The sequence below is a fragment of the Drosophila sechellia genome, chromosome 3R, assembly GCF_004382195.2.
Source record: "Drosophila sechellia strain sech25 chromosome 3R, ASM438219v1, whole genome shotgun sequence".
Taxonomy (NCBI): Eukaryota; Metazoa; Arthropoda; class Insecta; order Diptera; family Drosophilidae; genus Drosophila; species Drosophila sechellia.
The window spans coordinates 25,332,126-25,356,347 of record NC_045952.1 but is presented as its reverse complement, the minus strand read 5'-3'; the positions used below and the strand labels follow the sequence as shown (position 1 = coordinate 25,356,347).

The following is a 24,222-nucleotide window of genomic DNA, read 5'->3' as shown; positions in this document are numbered from 1 at the left end:
CCTGAGACCTGGAACCAGACACCTCCTTCAATCCGCATTGATATCCCGAGCGCGTTTTGTTTATGCAATCTAATCTGGGGCGGATTGTGCCCCGTTTTGTTGACATCTCGCCTGGAGCGGAACCATCTACTCCTGTTCCTGCTCCCTCTCCTCAATGTGAAGCAACAACATTTACTTTGGGCAATCAGGCTAGAAGTGTGGCCTTTGCTTGGTAAACTTTTTGGAGACCTGCCAATTAATTGAATCCTGCTCTGGCACCCAATTTAATCCCGCCAGGCAATTAAAAATAATTGCTCATTTCACACACACACACACATGTTGGGAAATTATGAACACACATACCTGCGCAAGCGTTACGCTCGATTTAAAATTTTGTCTTGTTTAATTAGACGCTTCGTGTCGTTAATAAAGGTTAACGAAGTTTTGCCAGAGCGCAGATTTTTCACACATTTTCACACACGGAGCACATCACACAGGATACTGGGGAAACCTCAATACCAGCACGTAGTAACCCATACACACACACATACAGAGACCCCATGAAGATTCACAGACATTCCAGTTGAGTGCGCATTTTTGCACTCACATGCTCACTTCCGGTATGTAACGGTACTAAATTCATTAGGCACACTAAATTACAACCGCAGGCATGGCACAATGAGGTTGTGTGGGTAGAATTTGAGTTTTGGAGCTCCAAGGAAGCTTCTCGCTTCCACCTCGGATTTTTATTGCTCACCCAAGGAGTACACAATGTAAGCCTTCCCAAGAGGAAACCCTACTTCGGTATGTGAGTGTGTGGGTATGCCCAAGACCGATGTTTAATAGTCGTACCGCCCGCAGGTTGCTCTTGGAAAATTGGCTTTCGGAGGAGGCATCATCCTGCTCAAAAAAGCCACCCAGCCAGGCATTTAATGGTTAAGTTTTCTTAATGCTCGACTGTCGGGATTACGGCAAATGCCAAAGTGTTTAAATGGCGTTGACATATTGTTCGCCCTTTAAATTAATTTTTGCAATATCAAGAGGAAATACGAGTGAAACACTAACACACACACACACGCAGATTACGCCCGTTCATCAATCAACATGACTAATTACTACAATTTCTGCCAAGCGGCAGCAGCAGCCACTCCAAAGCTCCTAAGGAGCAGTAAGCAGTGTAAGGCAGGCAAAAACAAAAAAAGCAGAACAAGTTGTTTAACAATTTCTTATTAAAAACTTACAAATGCTTCAGAAAAGTTCGTACACGCATGTGAAGTACATTCGAGGAGGGAGTTTTAGAACGGGTGTCCTTCGACCATTTTCCATTTCCCATTTCCCAGCGCCTAGCCCCTAGCCCCTAGCTGCTAGGAAACCGAAAGTCTGGCCAAGTGCGGTTTTTGTATCCCACTGCACTGGCAATGTTTCATTTTCCCCCATTTTCAATACGAATGTGTGTGTGTGTACGAACATACACGTACATATATGTGTGTGCGGCTGCTCGGTTGTTTGCCAAAGGATTTCAATTCCCCCAAAAACTTTTGCAAGTCTTTTGGCCCCATGTTTCTGGTTTTACAGGCATCGCCTCCAACACTTTGGTGAACAGGCAGCCTAGACATGTTTATATAGCCAGCCAGCTGGGCCAATGTATTGCCAAACGGGAGCTTTAAGTAAACATCTGTGTATTCACATCTCAAGATGTTTTTGGGGGCGGCATGTGAAGAGTCTCTAAGCGGGTCTTAATATCACAAAATAGGAAACTGTTCGATTGGCAATGTGGCAGTGCTTTCCAATACAATTGAATGAAAGATTGTAGTTCACTAAGTGCATAACAGAAGAATATTATTCGAAAAACAAAAACGCATATAAGTGTGCAAAACTATTAAGGCCACAAAAGAACTATCTCCCAACTAAATTCATACATATCTGCTATTCTGGTTCAATAAGAGCATTAAGAATGCACAAGACTGAGACACAGCCAAGTGTCTCGACAAATGTTACAATATAATTTACAATGTTAGATGTCAAGTCTGGCATTCTGAGAAACCTTTCATAAATATCCAGTTGCAATTAATACATACTGCTTTATGCCTAGTGAAAGCCAGTGATAAATGTAGAACATCTTCTTGGAATTGCTCCCAAGATGCTGCTGCTGCTCCTGCTCCTGAGCTAATTATGCACAAACATAGCAAGGTTCGCAAGGTTAAGACATCCTTCGAATGAATACATTAAGTCCCCTTTTATTATTTATTGCCTACACTTTCCTACTCCTCTGTAGAACTTCAGCCAAAGCGCATCAAAATTCCAGAGGCGAAAGAAGTGCGGACTCGAAGCGAAAGTGCTGGAGCCGCAGTGAATTGAAAATATCTTGAAGCTGCTTATGCTGTAACGCCTTTGCGTTAAGTGCAAACCGCCAAAGTGCGGGATGAGTGTACGAAATGCTGGCATTTAAATTTAAAATTTCTATTAGTAAATGCATCAGCAGAGCAGAGCTCAACTTTGGCGCGGAGGCGAGACCCAAGTGAAGTGAACAAAAAACCAACTTCAAAGTCAGCGACAATGCCAAATCTATAAGATACTTGGCTCACTCATTACTCTTGCCAGCTGCACAGCTCACTGAAAGTTCAAGTTACAACAGACAGCTAAGCAGATGAAAGAAAAGGGGTTAAGACCTGATTTGCGCATTCCAGCCCGAGACCCGAGACTCCCCCATCGCAAAGGGCCACTGCCTCTTCAGATCTCGTTGAAAGCCCGCTCATTGTCTGCGAAATAGAAAGGCAGTAAGGCGCTGCTGCTGCAGTTTTTTCCCCCAACCCTAGCCCCGTTTTTTTTTTGTTTTCTTGGCACAGCGAAGTGAGGAGAAGTCGCCAAGTGAAAGGCTTTGTAATGTCATTTGTCTGTTAATCATGTTGTCGTCCCAAGTTTTGCCCAAAGTTTTAAGCATAATGCGCTCGTGCCCGAGACAAATGCAAAAACTTGTTGAGCCCATGGAAATGGCAGTGGAGCAGTGGCAGGAGGCGGAGGAGCACCTTTTGGGGCCAACAGAAGAACCAGCAAGCATGCGTGACGCATTCAAGTTTTATAGGCCCCATTCTTGTTGGCCAGGTCGATGACGATAAGACCGTGATGATGATGATGATGTTTTTGCTGCACCGCCAGTTGTTTGCCGTGTCAGAAAACGCAGAAGCGCCAGTAGTCGATTGTTTACTTTGTGGCTCAGCCTCGCATCCAGCCCAAAGTCACTCAAATGGATACTTTGCGGCTGACTGCTCCACTCCTGCACGCCTCCACTGCTCTCTCGCCCATCGTCCACCACTCCACTTGCTCCTTGGCTCACTTAGCGCACATCCTGTCAGCCCAGGTTGATGTGGCTGTCCGTGTTTAGATTCGGTGGATGGGCAAACATTTAACGTAAATTGATTTCCACTCGCCAGGCGATGACGCACTGCAAACAAGCTCAAGGAGCATGCACGCAAAAACCACATATACTCAAACTTTTTTCTATGCAATATAGATGAATAGGTTTAGACATGTATTAATATTCCAAAATTAAAAGTATTATTTTATTGCTTTTTAAAGCTTCTAGATCACAATGTTTCTTTCCGTGTGGAAAGACAATGGCTGGAACATCTCTCGCCTCTGCCCCGCTTCATCATTCCAGCACCATCAATCTCGCTGGCCAAGTCCACTCTTCCACTCTTGCAACTTGTCATTTCCTTAAGCTTGGGAGTTGCTCAACTAGAGCGTTCTCCTCGGGCGGCTAAGTAAATTTATCTGCAACTTCCACACACGCACAGTCCATCACATAAATAAACAACTCGACGTCGGGTGGAATGGGTTCCGTTCATCGTTGCTTTACTGTACGTACTGCCTGCTGGCTGCCGGCTGACGTCGGAATAGAAATAAAATAATAGACACCCAGTCCGCATTCAATTTGGCTTCACCTCCTCGAGCCACTGGCATCGTAAATGAAAATGTCGTCCATTCCACGCTTGGCCAGCGTTCATTTAAACAGCGTTTTATGGGCCCATGCGATGGGGGCTACGTATGGGGATCTAAGTGGCAGGCCCTCATATTGTAAATAATACAGCATAATGCTGGCCAGCCCAACCTATTTTAAGCCAGCTATCCAAACTATCCAACCCAGCCGACAATCCGCCCAATGTGGCCAAGTCCGATTGCCAGGGGACGCACGTGTACACTTCAATTACCAATGAGGATGGAGGCGCAGCATCTCGTTTCTTTGGGGAGACTGAGCGGACAAGTTCCTCCTAGCCTAACTACTTAATTTTTCGCTGCATTCAAACGTTGTCGGTCTTTGGGGTTCCTGAGCATTTTTATGCTTTCTTGATTTCTATTTACTCGCCCAGTCGTCTCCATTTATTTGCTGCTGTTCCTGTCCGCGGCTGCTGGCCCCTCATAATTTTCGCTTTGTTTTATTGTATGCAGCTTAATTTGCCGCCAACTCCCCTCCTGAAATGTAATGTGAGTCACGTTTAAAGTTCTGGAGCCCTAAATGGCATGCTTGCCATGATTATGGCGGTCCAATGTAGCCCACTTATAGGCCGATGCCATATATAGCGCTAATTGTGCACATTTTGTGCTTGTTATAAATAATCGCACACGACCCTGCTGTTTGTTGCCCATTTGAGCTCCGGTTATTGCTTCGTTTGGTCGGGTTGTTTGTTCGGTTTAGTTCAATAGGGGGCACCCCGTCATCCTTTTTTTGGCCAGCAGTCGGAGCACCTAATGTTGTAGCTGCGATAATTAAGACACTTTAGCTAGCAAGTTTCGTTGGTGCCAATTGCTTTTAGCTCGGCGTCGGAAAACTTTAGCACTTCTGTCTTGGAAAGAATCTCTAAGATATTTCAGTAAATAAACATGTTCAAATGTGTGGAAGGGATTTTAGTTGCAAGTAGTTAAATTCATTTATTAAATAAGACAGTTTTATTTTTAATTAATTTTAAATTATTTGTAGCTGCTTTTGCTGTTATATTAAAATTTTATCCAAATTTGCATAGTTTTCTGCTAACAATTCTAGTGCATTTTTCGCTTTGAAAAAAGGTGCAAATACAGAACATATTTCCGCGTGACGCTTCCAAATTCCAGATACAATTGAAAAAAAAACGAAATGAAATCATACCATGCGAATAGAGTTATCTGTGACGGGGCTTAATCCCAATGCAATATTTATTTGTAAGAGCACAGTTTTGTGTGTATATTTGCACTGATTGCTTTATGCAACGACTGCATATAGACGGACGGACGGACGGACAAACCGTCACCACATCCGATGAATGTCCGACTTGGTTTTGCAGTGGCCAGAAAAAAGTATTGATTGCCCTTCATTGTCGGCCGAAAACCGTACGATTTTGGCGCTTTTTGTCCCCATTTTGATTTGGGTTATTTATTGTTACAATATATTTTGTGTTAGTTTGCATGTTTTTTGTGGGACTTCTGGCCTCTGGGGCTGCGCATTAAATATGTATAAATATTGATAGATTTTGGCCTGTCGCCTTGATTAACATTTAAAATGGACATTTATGTTGATATATTTATATGCTTCACACGCGTTTATAGAGACATTAACATTTATCAACAAAAATTACTGAGAGTGCCGTTGCTGCTTAACATAAATTTACCAATAGCCGCGAAAATGCAGGATGTGCTCGCAGGACAATGCCGACCGCAATGGCTATAAATAAAGATTAAAATCTCTGAAACGGTCACAAAAGTGCCTGGCACTTCATTTCAATTTATGTACATAAGTATTCATATATGTATATGCCGATGCACCACACGCATGCATGTATGTATGTGTGTGTGTGTGTGGCGTTGTGGTGATAAATCAAAAATCTCTGCCTACTTTTTGGATGTCATAAGGCTATTTTCCAGGACTCTGTCAGTATTCAGTGCTCCCTGTTTGCATTGTTGCCGCACAATAAATGCAATTTCATGTTTCAATTGCAGGGGTAAAAAAGGGAGATTTAAAGTCACCAGTTATAGCAACAACAACAACCAGAACAACAGCAACAACAACAACGGTTGTTGGTGAAATGGAAAATCAAAATGGCGACGACCGAAGTGAAATCATTACGTATACGCAGCGTTGTATTAAAATTCACTGCGTGCCTTGTGATTTTTATGCACGCGCGTTCACTTGGCTCCTTCGCCCCGCATTTTTATGGCCATTAAATCAAAGTACAAATAAAAGAAAGTAAATAAAAATTTCGTTACAGCCTTAATAGATGGCGGGGGTGTGGCGTTGAGTGGCCTTTTGGTTTCAAATGAAAATGAAAAGCTGAAATCTTGTCATAAAAATGCTCGAATTCGTAAAGTGCACTTTATGCGCAACGTTTGTGACCAACACTCGAACTTAATGAACGTTCCACGAGGACTCAGTGGAAAGTGCATGAAAAAATGAGTGAGTAAAAAGTGCTGATAGCTGCACAGATAGTGGTTGAATAAAGGTGCTATGTGGTATTCCCTCAAACTTCGCTGGAATCGAAAATTTAAGACTATAAAGGGTAAGCTCTGAAATGGAGCTCTATGATTTCAAAGCAATTAATTACGAGGAGTTCCGTCTGGTAATCACCTCTTAATTATACTTTAATATTTGGAAACAGCAGCTGCCATAAGCACACAAATATTTTGCATAATTGTTGGCGGGAATGACGCGAGAGCCCAACCAAAAAATAATTTGATGGTAATTCACATGAAATTTGTACATTTACATATTTAGCGCCATATAGAAAATATTTCAGTTGCAGGAGCAGCCCATCCGCTTGGCTGCATTAATTGGTTTTTCGTTAAAATATATATATATATATATATTTTCTGGCTAAGAAGGGCTGATGACGTTGGCATTTTTTGGACAGGGCGGGCGTGCGAGGTGTTGAAACTATGCATCTCGTATGCAAATGCAAATTTAATGAGCTTTAACTCGATGCCATCCATGTGCGGGTGTTAATATTGAGTCCCTGTGTGTGTGTGTGCGATTATAATGCTGGCAACAATATTTTGTTAATTTTTAATTTTAATTGCAGTCGCTTGTTTGGAACTTTATTTTATTTATTTATTTACGCTGGCGCTGAATTTTGCATAATTATGTACTGGCCGGACTGTCAACATGGCAACATTTTCGAAATGGAAATAAACATTTTATTATTTATTTGTCAAATACAGAGCCGACGAGTTTGTTTCGCTCGGATTGCAGCTGCATATTTGACGCTTGTGTATTTTTTGTAGATTTTTTTTGCATTTTTATTTATTTTTGCTTGCATTTTGGCATTGGTGGGCGTGTGACAGCGCATCAATTAAACTAATTGTGCATTTAAATTGGCAAATTATTGCTCGATCCTTAATCATAAATTATTTATGCAATCAATTTGCATAAAGTCAAATAAGCCGTGCACATTGTGTTTGTCCTTTCACAACGTGTTCGCTGCCGCATTCGGTGGGCAAAATGGTCGAAACGGCCGGACTGGCAAATGCAATTTAAATTTTGTATAGACGCTTTGCTTATTCTTCGGCTGGGCCAAATACGCCATTGGCCTTCGTGGGTTTTGGCCAACGCTTTTATTTTAATTTGCGGTCAGCAGCCGTTGCCTAGCGAAAACCAATTAAGTGGGCTCTAAAGCTCGCGTTTTCTAGCAGCGCGTCCAATTGAAAACCATGCGCGAAATTTAAACATTTTTCACCAATTTTTTGTTTCGCCTCTTGCCGCTTTGGGTTGTCAGTGCTCAACTTTAACGCAGTTCAGCTGCTTTTTCATGCCCTCCGCTAACTCTGTCAAAATTTAATTAAATTCTTGGGCTCTCTTTAAGCCGCAGGGTTGCACTCTTAACGCATAATTTGTCTACCAACTCGAAGAGCTACGGTAGTACATGTGGTACAAAAAACATGGCTGTTGCAATATATTTCAGATGACTTATGTGCATTGCTAGAGTGTTGCATACTGCTTGGGGCAAGGTGATTCTTTTTGACAACTTTTTTTTATGCATATATCCTTTAAAGATTAACTCGTGAGCTCCGTTAAAAAACAAATAATATGATATTTACATTAATGCAAGCTTATGTGTTATGAAAAAACAGAAACAAATGTCGTGCGTGACAGCATTTGTTTATATTTTAAGGACCTTCTCACGATGCCACATCTAGCGCAGAATGAAAAGAATAAAAGTACATTAATAGTGGCCGCTGCCGCGTAAAGCCTTTCAGCCATTTTTTTGTTCTATTCGCCTCGTTTGTTTTTAGACGCCCATAAAAGCGGCGCTGAAAATGTTTTAAAAGTGTTTTTCCTTATGCAACACAGCGGCGACAAAGTGTTTGTGGCGTATACGTATTTTTTCGTGCTCCTCCTGTTGACATTTACAAAAAATGAAAAAAAATGGCTGTCACAATGCATTTTCGCATTTTGCATTTCGCATTTCGCAAAAAGGGAGAAGGAGTTGGCGTGGCAAGAGGTGGCAATAAAAAAGTAACAACAAGTGCCAAGTGTGGGTGTGTCAGTGGGTGTGTGTTTGGTTGTGCGGCTGACAGTAAGTGTGTGAAAAGTTATGAACTCTGTGGTATGGAAAGTGCTGAAAATTTAGAAGTGTTCCGCGCTCTTTTTGGTCATTTTTTTAGGGTATTCTAATGTGCTGCACATTTGTGAAAATAATTCCGTTTTTTATTTCTCTAATTTTTTTCCACTTTGCCTATTGTCCACGGCAGTCCCATATTTATTTAATGCAATTTATTTATATTTGTGTTCGCTTTATGCTCAATTACACAAAAAACCACAACAATACAAAAAGGTTAAATGAAAACTGGGCTCCAATTGAATAATAAAATATTTAATGATATATAAATATGGAGTGACCAAAGGATATTTTATGCTATCTACCGCCTATGCTTGCCGGATATTAATTATAAAATTTTTAATAAATATTTACAAGCAGCGCTAGGCGAGCTGTAATAATATTTATTTTCACTTACCTTGCTCAGAATTATCCTTGTTGATTGGAGAAAGGCAGAAGTGTTATCCTTGTATCCTGGCGTCCACTACAGATGCAGCTGCAGCCGGTTGAACATTTTTAATGTATTTTCAAGTAATTTACTACAACAAAAAGCGTGAAAAATATGCAAATTAGCTGAGTAGGATGTAGATGAAAGAGTAGGGCATCTTATTAGCATTCCAAATGACTCGTGTGGTGGGGCCATTTCTTCAGAGACTTTTCAACTTTTAGTCTGCTAGACAAGTGGCACACATGTGTGTGTGTGAGTGTCATTATGGCACTAATTATGTCATACATACGCAGAAGTGGCAAACAAGCCGTGTCCGTGTGTGTTCAAGTGTGTGTTCGTTGTGCACAAGACACGTGTGTGTGTGAGCCACTTAAATTTCAACGCATACGTAATGCCTATTCATGAGCGATGTCGCCCCCGTTGCAGCTGCTTAAGGGCGTGGCTGGATTTGTATGCTTAATTTAATTAAGCTGGCTGTTACTTAGAATTTGCAATGCAGCCATAACCGCAAACAATTTGCAAGTCAAGAGCGTATAATGCAGACAAGAGTCGGCCAAAGGATTACGTTGACTGAGTGCTGCTGCAACTTGACATGAATCACTCCCAATGAGGGGCATGGCTTTGGAAAAAATCCGAAAAGTTCTTCGAAAAAGAATATTCAAATTTCTAGAATAATTCTATTCAATTTGCGTTGCATTTCGGGACCAATCGAATGAAATTGGAAAAAGCCAGAAAACAGTTTCAAGAAAATAATTAAGAACTAAGCCCAGATTGCAAATAAATGACAAATTTCACCCGGGTCGAAATGGGAAAGGTCGTGTTCTGTAATTCGTTTATTTCCTGCCTGCCTTTTGCCATTTGCAAAAAAGGGGGAGAAGGGGGAAGAGAGAGGGACATGGGGAACAAACTTGGCAAATCTACATATTTGAATATATTTCTGGGACTCGGCCATAAATAAGGAAGCATCCTTTGTATTTCTTTGTTTATTTTATATGCATGGCCAGCTCCTGCTGACTAAATTCATCAGCTCATCTCCGCCTGTCTGTCGCATTCGTGTGTGTCTGTTATTTGGTTATTTTGTTATTTTATTTTGAGGCCCAAAATTCTCTAATTGCTCGCCGCATACAAATTGCCAGTTATCTAAACTGACAACTTCTCAAGAATTTCTAATTCAATTGCCTTTTTCTGTTCCGGGGTTAGGGACTCAAGCCCAAATTGAATGAATACCAAATATGTGTGCTGTATTTTCGCAAATATTTATTTGACTTTCCATGCTCTTCGCTTCGGACTTTCGATTTTCTTCATCATTTTACATGGCATGTTTAGTAGAGATTATCGAAACATTTTCCTCGCCACCTCGGCACCTCAGCCAATTTAAATATCTTATGGATCGACAGTTGTTTCCATAAATTGAGCAGATGCACAGTTGGAAAAACCATCAATTTATTCCATTTTAGAAAAACCAGAAATAATCCTAATAGTTCATTTAAGTAACCTGATACAGCATAATATGATATGTGTATCACAACTACCGATTATGCTATTATTTTCTTTAAACGAATTTTGTGAGTTAAATTGAGCTTTGAATTATTTGTTGCTGTGTAGTCAAGTCTTTAACAGCCATTATCTCTGCGATAAGTTTGTTAAATGGCTGCGATAAATGCAAGCAGTTTGTTATCTACTATCCTACTATCTTGCACCGCGTTTATGGCAGCTATGCGTATATCTTGCTAATTTGCATAGGCGGAAAACCGCAATCCCTGACTGTTGCCACATAATGCTACTGCATTCGTATTCATCCAAGCATGCGGTAACATGCATTCATGCCACCCCAAACTCCCCCATTTCGACTGCCTCTCTGTCTGTCTGTCTGTCAGCTGTGTCTGGCTGCATTTTCATATTGAAAATCACTGAAGTGGCAGACCATTTGCCCCTGCCCCCCGCTGTTCCGCGTTTGTGTGGCAATTTCGGTTCTCTTACTTTGCGAATGAAAGATTATAAAAAATAAAAAACGAGCCGAGCGCATTTTAATTTTAATAGACATGGGCTCGGTAGATCCAAAGCTCTAGCCTTTCTGTGGATGTTTGCATAATGAGGCCTGCTTAGGGCGGCCAGCTCTCAATGGATGTTAATAGAAGTGATGCTTGCTGCTGGCGGAGGCAACATTTTTATTGCCCTGCCATCTTTTTGTTAAATAATGAAATGTGCAAATGTGTTGCCACGTTTGCCAGGCGAACGTGTGCAGCATCATGCAGCTAATGTGGATGCATGCAGCCGCCGCCCTCCTTTTTTACATAATTACATCGCAGCAGCTGCTGGAGGAGCTCGCCTTTGTTTTTTGTTTAGTTGCTAATTTATTTGTGTATGCATTTGGGTCTGGCATTCATGCAACTCGCCGGCTCTCTTCTTTTGTTTGAGTTTTTCAGCAATTTGCTGCCTTTGTTCGGCACATTTACTATGTAGAATATAGAATATAAAATGCCGCCGAATGGTTGTGCATTTGTAATTACTTCAATTGCAATTGCATCAACTCCCTCTTCTGTATCTTTTACAACACATGTTTCGTGGGCATAATTCGCGCTCGGCTGCACTTAGCCGAGTGCTGTGCTGTGTTGGAAAAGCCTTTTAAATGTGGCCGAAACGATTCATTGGCCTGCTTTGGTTTCCACAGCACTTTCTAAGCTTCCTCGGTCGCCTTTTTACCAATTCTAGGCAACATGGTTAGCTGAAGTTCTTTATACCGTTGCGGCTCTTTTTCCCCCCTCTTTTTTACCGTTTGTTGCGGCTTCGATTTCCCATTATGCTAAAGGTAGGAAAATGAAAAAGGAAAACTAGTTCTTGTGCGGTGGCTCCCTCGCATTGGGTTTTTCTTTCTTTTCTAATCACGTCTGTTGTTGCTCACCGCAGCCGGCGCATTGAACCAGGAAAGTAGATTTATGCATTGTTCTTGCTGCTGACGTTCTAGGTGTTTTGAGTTGTGGTTGCCGTTGTGCAGCGTGTTAATTACCTTCTTCTACTGCTTCGACGACTGGTAAGTCGATATGGCCATGTTGCTGCTGCCGCTTGTTGGTCAGGAAGCGAGTCGCACGCATTAACCACAACAAAGTTCCCTGGGAAGTTGCACGAGAATGAATATGTGCTTCATTTTCCACACGCATAAATCATCTTTTATTAGCATTACCACACGATGGCTTTCCGTAGCCTGGGATTCGGATTTCACAAAAGCCAAAAAAATATGAAAGAAACGGAGTAGAAACGGAGAATGTTTGACTTCATGCCGCTGGAATTTTATTCTTTATGCTTTGCATGTTCAACTCTAATTGAAATATATAGCTGACCTCAAAAAACTGGAACTCCGAATTGGCTAGGCCATTTCTCACAGCACGCAAAGGATCGTGCAGATATATAGAAATGTAAGTGTAGAATTTATACGAGCACATCACTCTCGGCTGTATTACACTTGACCTTTGGCCAAATAAACTTATTCGTACAAAGGCAGGAAAAGGAGAGCCTTGAAAAAAGTGTGTTTTCTCTTAACCTACTTCCCGAAAACGAAAAAATTACTCAGCCAACTGGGAGAAAAAACCTATCTGAAGGATACAAAAAAATCTTTTCACTTTTGTTGCTCCGTTCTTCGTGTGCCTTTCCTTTCCGTTCCGCTTCTTTTTTTTTTGTAATCAACAAAGTTCAACGCTGGCATATAAATATTTGCATGTCCGGGACCAGAAAGGAAGTTTACACAAGAAGAAGAGCGAGCACTTATTATTATATACGAGCATCAACAAAAGCTTTAAATTAAAAGTGACGGCAGCGCGGGAATTGGATGCTGTTCAGTAAGGTCCACTACTGTGGGTTGTTGTCAGCTGCCGTTGTCTGGACTTCATTTTATGCGTTGACAATTTCTCATTATTAAAATTACAGCGCCCAGCCAACAGAAGGAAAAGAAACTGCACGATGAACGCGGAAACTTGAACACAGGATAAGGCAACCAGCATATACTCTTTAAAAAAATTATGTTAAAAATGGTGCCATTAAATGGCAATTTAAAAATGCGACTCAGAAAAAAATGATTCATTTTTTACAAATTAACTAAACGCTGGTGCGCTTCGTCACTACGCAGACTGCCGTCAACATCCATAATGCTATAGAAGAAATAGGTGTGAAGTAAAATGCAGTGTAAAATTGGATAGTAACATCATTACGAGAAAAATAATTCAAAATTTCATTATATTCTGAGTTCACCAAAATCATATCACATAAGTTAAATACCTCTTTCAAGGAAGTTAAAAAGCCGAAAGGAAAATGCCTTTGTGTTAATGTGAAAATAATCACTCCACGCGGCGTCCTGATATCACTTGCTGCTGTTTCTTTTTTTTGCAGCACTCATCCAATAGTGCGGATCAAATGGCATATATTCCATTGCGATCCGCAGAGGTGTGCTCATTAGTGCTTTTATCTGGCGGATCCTTGCATTCAGAAATTCAGATTGATTCGGATGCCGTTCAGTATGTGTTCGTCCTGTCAGCTCCACGTCATTTCGTTGGCATATTTGTGTTGGCTACATAAATCAGCGGTCGCATGTCATTAACTTGCGATAAATCTGTCATAAACAATGCAACACATAAATTGCCGTCGATGCCAAGTGCGGAATGGGTTGGTAATGGGTTCCATCAGCGACGGAGGCGTGGCACTCATCATCGGGCCAAACAATGTCGAAAATGCAAATCAGACTAGTACACTCTGTGGTGTCTGAGTGAGTGGGTGGGTGGGTGAATGGATGGGTGGGTGTTCTGGTGTTGTGCGGATTGTTTGCTGGCTGGGGGGTCTTGGCCAAAACGGGATGGGAGGGGTTGGAACTTTTAGCCGCTGTCGCGGAAGCAGCACAGCGGGCGACATTATGATGTTGACGAAACAAAGCCCCGTTTGTTGGCCTCAGTTTGTGCGTTAGCGGTCGATATGCGTTTGCGTGTTAGTTCTCTGGTTATTAAAGCGGCTTTAAATTAATTTCTATCGCTCAAAAACATATAATCCCATTGGCCAGCCTTTGTTTGGCAATCTTTTCGTGGCTTTAATAACTTCATTTTTGTAGCTAGACCATGGGTCTGTACTTAAATTCTCCAAAATAAACACACTGGCCATTGCACTTAACAAATTGCAACGCAGTTAAAATTACAAACTGCAAAGTATTTGGCAACAGCAAATGCAATTTCGTAACAAAAGTCTTTTGCGCCCAACCAAAGGAGCATGGTTTTTAATGGGGGCCATAAACATGCAAGGGCCATTGTGCAGAGGCGTCGTCGAAGGGGGCCTCTTAAACTTACATATCAGATGCTTCTATCTGCAGTTTTACAAAGAGTCTTTATTGAGGACTTTATTGGCCTTAAGCACAACTTACATACTAATGATGTCTAGACACCTTGGCCTTTCTTCTTCACAAAACCCACTTTGTGTAATCAACGCCCCTGTTTTCAGTTGGCCATACAAATCTGTGGAATGACGTGGGCTAAAATGCTTCAATTACAGAGAAGTTGTGCTGGGTGTAAAACTTTGCGGTTTGTTGCTGTTGTTCTCGTTATTTGCTGCTGGCCGACGGTCGCTGCATTGACATGTAAATGACCTTTAATTGATGGGCTCGAGTGGCTTGATTGAGTGCTAGCGGGGCGTCGAGGGGCGGGGGTTAGGGGCAGGGGCAGAGGGCAGAGGGCAAGGGGTAAGGCGTCCAAAGAACTCGCACATGGTAATTTGCATTTTGAAAATGCCGCAACTTTTGTAACTTTATGTGGTGGCCTTTTCGCCATTGCCATCGGCATCGCCAGCGCCTTCGAGCATGTCCTGTCCAATGTCCTTTCCCTTGATCCTTGGACCCTTCGCCTGTTCGGCTGTTTGCCTGGTTGTCTGTCAGTCTGGCTGGATGGTAAAATATTTATGTTGCTTCCACCCAACTGATTGCGGCGAAAAAGCGCAGCTCGGCGAAATGAGAATTTATCGCAAACACATAAAAAACGGCTACCCAAAACGAAGTAAGTGTGTGTGTGTGCACATTTATGAGTGTGTACGTGTGTGTTAATGGGTTTTTCGTGTCCGTGTATTTGGGAGTACGGGGGAAATGGTCTTCCGTCTCTGTCGCGCGCCTGCACTTCCGCCGGAAGTTTGCATGTTCCTATATCATTCGCAAGAATCTGAAGCGCGCTTAAAAAAGCTGAAAGGCAAACGCAGTCACAGCCGCGTTGTTTTCACTCACTCTCTCTGTCTTTTATTTTTTGCCCCCAAAAGGTTACCTCCATTATAGCTCTTTATTTATGATCCAGGTTAACACATACAGGGTCATGTGTGTGCAATGTGTGTGTGTGTTGCTAACGGTAATTGCGGTGTCCGCCATCGCTTGGCCCGCTGGCCCTCAAAGTCGATAACATGTCATTTGAGCGTCGCTAATGTCTTCATTTATTTTTAGCATGCCGCGCCTCGCTGCTCCGCCAGTCAACTGCCGTCCATTTTGGCCTGGCCCAAACGAGCTGTTTGTTTAGATAAAAGTTTGCTTTCGGCTTCCGCCCCTCCTCATCATCTCCCCCAAGCGCCTTTTTCCTCGAGCTCCCCATTCCAGCTCCTGCCCCTCCAATCCGTGTGTGCCGGCCATAATTGGACACGAGTTCGGGGCTTGTTTACACATGCATTTTATAGACGCTTTTAACGTGCCAATTTTGTGGGGCTCTCGCTGCGTTTTAACCGATTCGGGGTTAATGTGCTAGTGGAAATCGCCCAAGTGGAGCTGGTCAATTTCCCCGAAACTCCAAGGCGCAACTTTGGGAAGAGGCGAGTAATTGGATGGTTAAGTACACAGAGCAAAAATGTAATGCTCGATTTTGAAAGTTAAATTTAAATCTACATATATTAGGTTTCACTGTACAAGCCTTGCGAAAAATAACTTTGCTTCGCGATAAATGAGTATAATTTTTCAAAAATTAGTATTGTTGCCATTAGAGCATTTCATTTGGCATTCTGAACAGCACTCAGTGCTAGATGCGAGTTCCTAGTTTTTGCCCAACCACGGACAATTGTCACGCACACAGAAATATGCTTGGGAAAGTGGCCAAAATGGAGGCTCACGCAATGACCACGTCCGCACTCGTCCGCAGTCATCCGCTTTTGGCCAGCATAATGAAGAATGGCTTCTGAACGTTTTAATGCCACATAAGTCCTTTCGGCCACGCCGAAAACGGTCTTTTGACGGGAGCAGCTCAAACTTGGCTAATTTCTCAATCAACGAATGGCGCTCTAATTGCGCATTAGGGCGAAAGAGTAGCGGTGGGGCACTTGATGGAGCTGGAAGCCATTTGAGAAGTAATCAAAAATCCCCATCAAAGTTGTGTGAGTTTGCCAAGTTTGCGGAATATATATACATATATATATATAAATGGTCGCTGTATTTTTTGTTAGTAACCCAACCGCTTATGCAGGAATCCATAAAAAGTAACTCAACTCGCATGCAAATAAAGGATTGTGGGGGCTGAATGGGCGCAAGGAGCAGCGCAAAACGGAAGGGCGAAGAAACTCGTGAATGGCACAAAAGATGCGCCACCCCAAAAACCCAAGCCCAGCAGGCAGTCACTTAACCCCTTGCGACAACTCCTTCTAGCATTTTCCTCACTCAACTCCGCAAGCCGCAGTAATGACAGTTCAAAAGGGCAACAAAGTACTAAAAATAGTGGAAATTACCGCAGGATATTCAAATTTCCACATTTGCGGAGAGGTAAGGAAAGCGAAAAGCACATACATATATGTACATACATATGTGGGAGTGTGCTGCACATCGCATGCCATGCAAGTTGCGCCATTATAAACCTCAACTCCAACTGAAGTAAAGAAAGTGGCGGAAAGTGCTTTCTGTATTGGCCAACAGTTTCTGGGATCCACAGACAGGACTCGGGCACTGCTCTCGCCTGGCAGTGCTGTTTTTTTTGGCCTTTGGCATGTGGCAGCGATAAGAATCGAATCCTTTTTGCATTGCATGTTAACACATGCAAATTGAAATGTCTAAATCATGCACTCACACACTGGCAAACGGTGAAAAACGCGCTGGCAATGAACGCGAAAAACACGGGCGAAGAATTTCGAGGCGAGGGATATGCAGAAATATCTTAAATTGCATTTTAATTGCTACCCCAAAGCTTTGCCAGCACTTGAGTGGCTAAAGGAGTGTCCGATAACAATCGAGTCTAATATATTTTGACGTGCTAGCAGTTCGCATTAGAGCGAAGGAGGTTTGCAGCAAAATACTGAAGGGGTTTTGAGTTCCAGTTGATTAAAATTAGATTCTTGCACCCATTCGCAAAGTTACCATTTGTAAGTTCCATTATATGCAGAAGCGTAATTTGGTAAATATTGAGGTTGAACCTCCTGTAAAACCCGAACCTACGCCACTGGCCACCGTGAAAATAGCTTAGGCAACATTTAGTGGCTTTTGTGGCTTACCAACACCGAGCCATGTAAAACGCTGCGCGAATGAAATGAAATACTTGCGGTATCGGCCACACTAAAACCCTGTACTGAGCCCACTCCACGTCGCACATTTTACAACACACCCAGCCATTCACCAGGCGTCACTCCCCCGATGCAGGCATATAATTAATTATTGTCGCAACATCATTAATCAGGCTATGCCAGGACATCGTTTATATCCACTCGCCCCGTCTCTGTCTTGTTTCGATTGTCTGTCCTTGTCGTCCTTGTTTATTTATCTGTTGACGTCGCTCTGTGTGTGTAAGTGTCTGTGGCAGATTATGGTCACACTGCGAGTAAACCTCAAACAAGCACTTAAACGCATAGAGTGGGCCAAAAGCGGGCCACAGCGAGTTAACCAACTGACTGATGACTGTCGTCATGTGCGTGCGACCTTCACCCACTGCCAACTACTCGACACCCAACCCCAAACCTCTTCCACCCACTTTTTTTGGGGGGCAGGAAATGAAAAATGATATTTTTAATATGCAGGTTTGAATGACAAGAAGAGTGAGTAAAAGTGTCAAACTTGCTAATGCCGTTTCAGGGGCATTTAGATTTCGGGATTGCAAGGATTAACAAGTTAAGCGGCATTACGGCATTGCCGCCTGGCACATTAATTTATTTACAGGCAACATTAAGCACTGTCTATAGGTTAATTAAAATTATTGAAATCGCACGTCGCTCTTGAAGTACGGCGGCTGTGTGGTCATTATGAAAATTAATTGGTTGAAACCCAATTGAAAGCATTTGATAATAAATACTGAAAATATGCAAAAAGGAATTGTCCACATTATCGTTTTTATCATTATCATTATTATTATTATTATTATTATGGCCATCTTTTTGGAGCGCCACTCCATTAACATAACGATAATGGCGATTCTGGCGCTGCTGCCTTTGTTGTTGATGATGATGTTGACAATGCCTCTGGTTTCTGGTTTCTCTGCTGCGCTGCAATGAGCTGCGGCTGTTTAACTCTGCACTTTGGCATTAAGTATTTAATTGCCGGCTGCATTTACCAATAATTTTACACAAAGGACTACGCGACACGGCCGATTAATTAAGAAGAATATGCATAGTCACAGACAAAAGGATATGCGCGCATGCCGGCGGCCACAAATACAAATATATAAAAATTAATGAAATGTTGTGTTTATACAAATGATAAAATATTTATTAATTCGTTGCCGCGACACATGTCAACACCTGTTTCGCACGGACGACGCAGGGGCGTGGTCCTTTTTGGACGCTGGGCGTAACTGTAATTGTTTCTCAACAGGCTGTCGCAGGACATGTACGTGACAGGCGACGTGAAATGGGAATGGGTGATTGGGTGCTTGGGGGCCCCAAGAGGTGGTAGGAAAAATCAATTTCCCTGCTGACCAAAGCCAGACATAAATATTTCATAAAATCAAAAATAAGGCTCGGACCGCAGAGTACGAGAACGAATGGTAGTGGCAGAGGTACTGGAGAATGAAAGACAAACAATTTGCCGTACTGGGATATATGAAAAAAAAAGAAAGGGCACAAGGACTCCGACGAGAAGGTCCTGCATCCCTGGCAAAAGTTATTATTAAAATGATGACCGGAGGAAAATAGGGTGAACGTCGAGCGAGTGCGAAAGCAATTGAAAATCAGCGCATAGTCAAACGAAATAAAAACCCATAAAATCGGATTTCCAATATCGACAAACAGATAGATGGACAAGTCAGGCTGTGCACACACTTGATACGCAGGATGGTCTGCCGCAGACAGTCGCAGGACTCGTGGCTCCTGGAAGCCAGGAGGATCTTCCTTTTGCATTTTCCCACGGAATTGCATTTCATTTTGAGTTGTTTATCGATGGAAACGCAGCGGCGACGCCTTCGGCTCCTTCGCCATCCTTTGCCATCCTTTTTCGCCAGCAATCCGAATATGGACCGTAAATCATTGAGAATTGCTCCGGTTGGCACGGCAGTCCAACCCACAATATCCTCGAGTAATTTATGTGCGTGGAGGCGGCGTAACCCGCCCGCCATAAGTGTAATAATAATAATGGCTTAATGATTATGTTTGTCATAAGCGGCCCTGGCAGTCGGATTACGTTTTATGAAGTGCCGCAGGTCAGGCTTTCGGGCCCCAGGATTTGTCAACACCCCTTTCAATCTGGCATGCTTGCGTTTCATAAAGAATAAATTTATGTGGCCTCGGGATCATTTGCAGGAAGTCCCGCCTTCACATCGCACCCGCACCTCCTGTATTTCGATCAATAATTTCTAGCAGGAGGTGGCACTTGGGTTTGCTTGAATCTCTGGCCATTGCCTGATTTTATCCTGTTTATTTGCGTGCGGAAATGAACACATGAAGGCATACAAATAGCAAACATAGAAACGCAATTACGCCCACTTCCTGCGTGAGCTTGGGTAGCCATAAGTTGGTTTTTATGCCACCCTCGCATTTGGGCTTAATAAATGCTTAACGCACTGCGCCGTGCCGATTGCTCGATCGACAAATCATCGGGTAAGAGGGAAAAGCCCATAAAAGAAATGTCATAATACATATTACAAATATAATAAAGTGCCCGAGGACCCGAGCACACGCATCGCTGGCAGAGTAAACAATTGTTTGCTGATGATGGAACCACCATCTCCTCCTCCTCCTGTCCGTCCTCCTGCTTATTTCTCCCCCGACCCGACTGAAACAGCTTAGCAACGCAACTGACAATCACAACAGCTTAGAGGGCCAACTGCCACAGCCAGACGTTGCCTCGAGTGGAGCTAAAGCGATGCTTAAATATAACTGGCGGGAAAAAATATGCGGAATGCCAGCTCCCGCTGATGAGCTTTCCTGCGACAACGCGGCGTATGTGTGATGCGTATACGTAATTTGTTATCATCGCCACCGCTGGCTGCCAGATTCAGGATAATAATTTCTGCCTGTCGTCTGTTTAATATTTTTCGCGCCTAATGAAAAATATGGGCGTCTGCTTTGGGGGTCTATGAACTGCTAAACCCTCTTTCCCTAGGGCTATGTATCATTTGTCACACACACACACACGCGATTATGCGACATTTCCTTTTTTATTAAGGCTTCCATTTATTTTTTGTGTACGTGAGTGAGCCTGGGCTTCCTAATGCGTGGCCAGGATCTGCAGCTTTTAGCAGTTGGCTGGGTGCTGATAGCAGATAAGCATTTGATGAGCTTTAATGCCAAATTGGAATAAGGCAACATACAAAAGCAGCTTAAAATAATGCCAACCAATTAGCGTGTTTATCTGCTTAAATAACAAAACCCGTAAACTTAACGTGTTGACCATTTTGCGGTGTTCAGCTTATGAAAAACTCAACAAAAATATGCTTTATATATAATACAAATTAAAGTTTCATTTGCATCAGCCATTCTAGTAACGCGCAACTTCTGCGAATTGCATTTCAGCGGTTTTACAAACTTTTGTTGCGCAACGCGTGAGGAAAAGTTATGCGTAAATAAAGGATATAAAATTCACATGCGACTCGCTGAATGAAAGCAAAAAAAAAGAAAAACTTTTCCATCCAGAGAGAAAAAATGTTGGATGCGAAAGAATTGAGAACGTCGGTATGTACGGCATATAGTAAATACAAGCCACTGTGAAATAAATATTCCCCGAAAACTTTTGACATGCAGCCATGAATAAAATGTATTTGTTTTTAATACCCATCAGGCACAAAGAACGATATGAACATAGTCGTAAGGGGGGCGCGGGGATTTCAGACTGATAGTCAGAGCAACTCAGTCGCACATGGCAGCAGCCACATCTTATCTGCCTTTATTCAGTTTAAATGAATATCAAAGAGTGATTTTACATCCGTGTACAGAAAGCGAGTACACAATAATGATAAAGAACATTTAACCGATATTTATGGAATCAAACATGGGTTTATCGGTAAAGAATGATGAATCAAAGGCTTCTATTGAATTCAAGTGGACACAAATAAACATATATTTTTGAAGGTCAAAGAGCACTCGTTTTTTTGTTGTCCGATGGCTTTAGTCTTTTAATAAAAATAATTGATAAGAAATAAGTGATGGCTTTTCACCGAAGGCAATGAAATTCTAAAGAAACGTTTAAGATACAATCAAATACCGAGAAGTGTAATTCTGTAATTTTTCTTGTTTACACAACATGCAATTTTAGTTTTGCTCCAAGTCTATTGAGAATCTACTTTAAAGAATATAAAACAAGTTAAAATTAAATTATCCAGCCTAGATCCCATTTACATGAGCGAGTGGAATAGATTCAAGAAATAATTCTAAATTATGTTGACATTTTAATTGAAAATTCCTTTTGAAATGCAAATAGAAAATCCAAAGAGAGACCAAATTCAATTGCCAAACCAAAAGCAAATCCGCCCCCATCCAAAAAATCTAAGTCATGTGAGCTGTTGCTTGGGCATGGCGTATGTTTTTGAATAAATATGAAGTCGAGCTTGAAATTGAGCTTGGCAAAATGGTAAAGGGAATTGGGGGAGAGCAAAAAAGGTTGAATGTAACGTAATAAGGCAGAATTAATAATTTAAAATATAAATTGCCACAAGAGCACATGAGATATTTTAACCACAAGCAATTTAAATATTAAATGAGAATGAGAAATGTAAAGGAGAACAGTTGGGGCAGTTGCATAGCCACCAACCAGCAGCCGCAAAACTTGGAATCCGAAACCTTGGAACGTAACTTCCGTCTGTTCCGTCCGTTGCCGATGTTTGTGTAGTTATTTCCGCATCCTCATTTCATTTTCTACTCTGCTGCTGTTGCCTCCTCCTTCTGTGCGGGTGAGTGTGTGCGTATGAGTCTGTGTGTGAGCACGTCAAGTCAAATAAATTTAATAACGCATACACACATACGGCATAAAAACAAACCGACGTATGGAGTTACGCATACGCCACGTGGAGCGGCGACAGTGGGGATGTGGCCATGCCATGCCATGCCTCTAAGGATGCGCATCAGCGAACCGCAGTGGCGGCGTCTGATAACAATGCAAATTAACACGGCGTATGCGCAATATTTGTTTGCCACAGCCGTGCGCTCCGCATTTTACCTTAAACCTTAGCATATTATTTTGCGCGAGTCTTCGTCCGAACGAACACGCTTTACACTTTAAAGCTCGCTGGTGAATTTCTGGTAAATACACACATACTGCCACACATGCCAGCGGTGTATATCTGGCCTGCATCGATTTTTACTGCCGTTTCGAGCCCAATTTTTTTTGTGGACGGCCATTTTACGAGCCACTCACATGCCAGCTGGCGCACACACAGTATATACATATATACATATACTTGTACGTATTACACATCATTTCGCCTGCGACGATGCGTAAATTATGCTCTAAAGACAAGAGAAGCAATTTGGGGAATTATCAGCGCAGCCATTAACTTCCGATAACTGCCCAAAAAAAATGTTTGAACAAATCGCTTTCTAAATGCCTGCTCAAGTCAAACTTTTGACTGGCAGCTCGAAATCAAGAATCATTTTTGGAAATGATTCATTGAAAACAAGTGAAGATTATACATACATACATATTTTATGGTTTTATCTCCTGATGTTCAAATATTTTAAAGTACTCATATAGCACTGAACTATATCTCAGCTTAGATAATCTAGCATCTTCATCTTGGGTATTTGTTTCATGCTAATGAGCCACTCTTCTTTTTGCAATTATCAGCCGTCTATGGATTATTAATTAAAGAAGTGCCACTCGAAATGAACAATCTGCTGCGAAAGCTAAAACCCCAGTGAAACCAGTAGAGCCACCCCACTCATGAGAATTGGTACTCGTTTATTAACTGCCATCCAGCCAGCCAGAGCCACACTCGAATTCGCTTGGTTTTTGCGGCTTGCCAGATCATTAATTTTTGGGGAGTGTCAAAAGCGAGAAGCGCGCATTGTATTACATCAAAGGCTCGGGTGGATATCGACTTTTAAGCCATACGGCTGTTGCGAGTCCCTGCGAATTGGAAAGCCATCAATTATGGCCCCAAAGTCAATTCAATGTAATCCAGCCAGCTGGCGCATCTTAATCGTGGCTCGTCGTCATCGTCATCGTCGCAGCCGTAGTAGTCGTCTCAATTGCTAAATCATGGAGGCGAACTCCAGTTTGCCAACTGGATTGCTTAGTTATGCATGCACTTACGAGTATATGTGTGTGTCATCATGAATATGCGAATGTGATAGCGAGTTGCTCCAATCAACTGTGGCTCGAATACAAGCTGAATCTGAATCCGAATCCGAATCTGAAGCTGCGAATCCAGTGAGTCGCCGGCAATTGTCTGTGCAATTTGGTGCACAACAAGCGCAAACAATTGTGGGAAAGGTTATTCAAAAGTCATGCGACTACCGCCGCCTGGGAAAATGTAACGAAACCCCAAAGCGCCGAAACAAACAAACAAGCGGGCAAAAGCCACGCTTTCACGTACCAAAGAGCTACAAATTTATTAGCGACTTTTTGCCACAACTCGATGTCGCATCCTTTCACTTTGCCAGTTGACCCCTTCTGACTTTTACCTCCCCACCAGTTGGGTTTTCTGTGTCATAATCAATAATTAAAGTCGCCTGAGGACTGATCAAGATAGACAAAGTGTTTGGTTTTGGGGTAATGCGCTGGGCAACCATAAATATAAAGTCACGTGAAATGGGTTTTTATGCGCAAGTGCAGATACGTTTTCAGATGCGGATGCAGATAGAAACAGAGATACAATCTGTGAATCGTTCGTGTGTGCGGCC

At 42.3% G+C, this 24,222-nt stretch overlaps 1 protein-coding gene across 1 annotated transcript in view; it reads right to left on the bottom strand.

Annotated features, from left to right (window-relative positions):
• The window catches only part of LOC6617087 (protein toll), a 43,142-nt gene that overhangs the window by 6,758 nt on the left and 12,162 nt on the right, over window positions 1-24,222 (bottom strand). The window contains exon 2 of the mRNA XM_002041378.2: window positions 8,956-9,076. The gene's annotated coding sequence lies outside the window, so the exon portion shown is untranslated. The remainder of the gene's footprint in view (window positions 1-8,955; window positions 9,077-24,222) is intronic.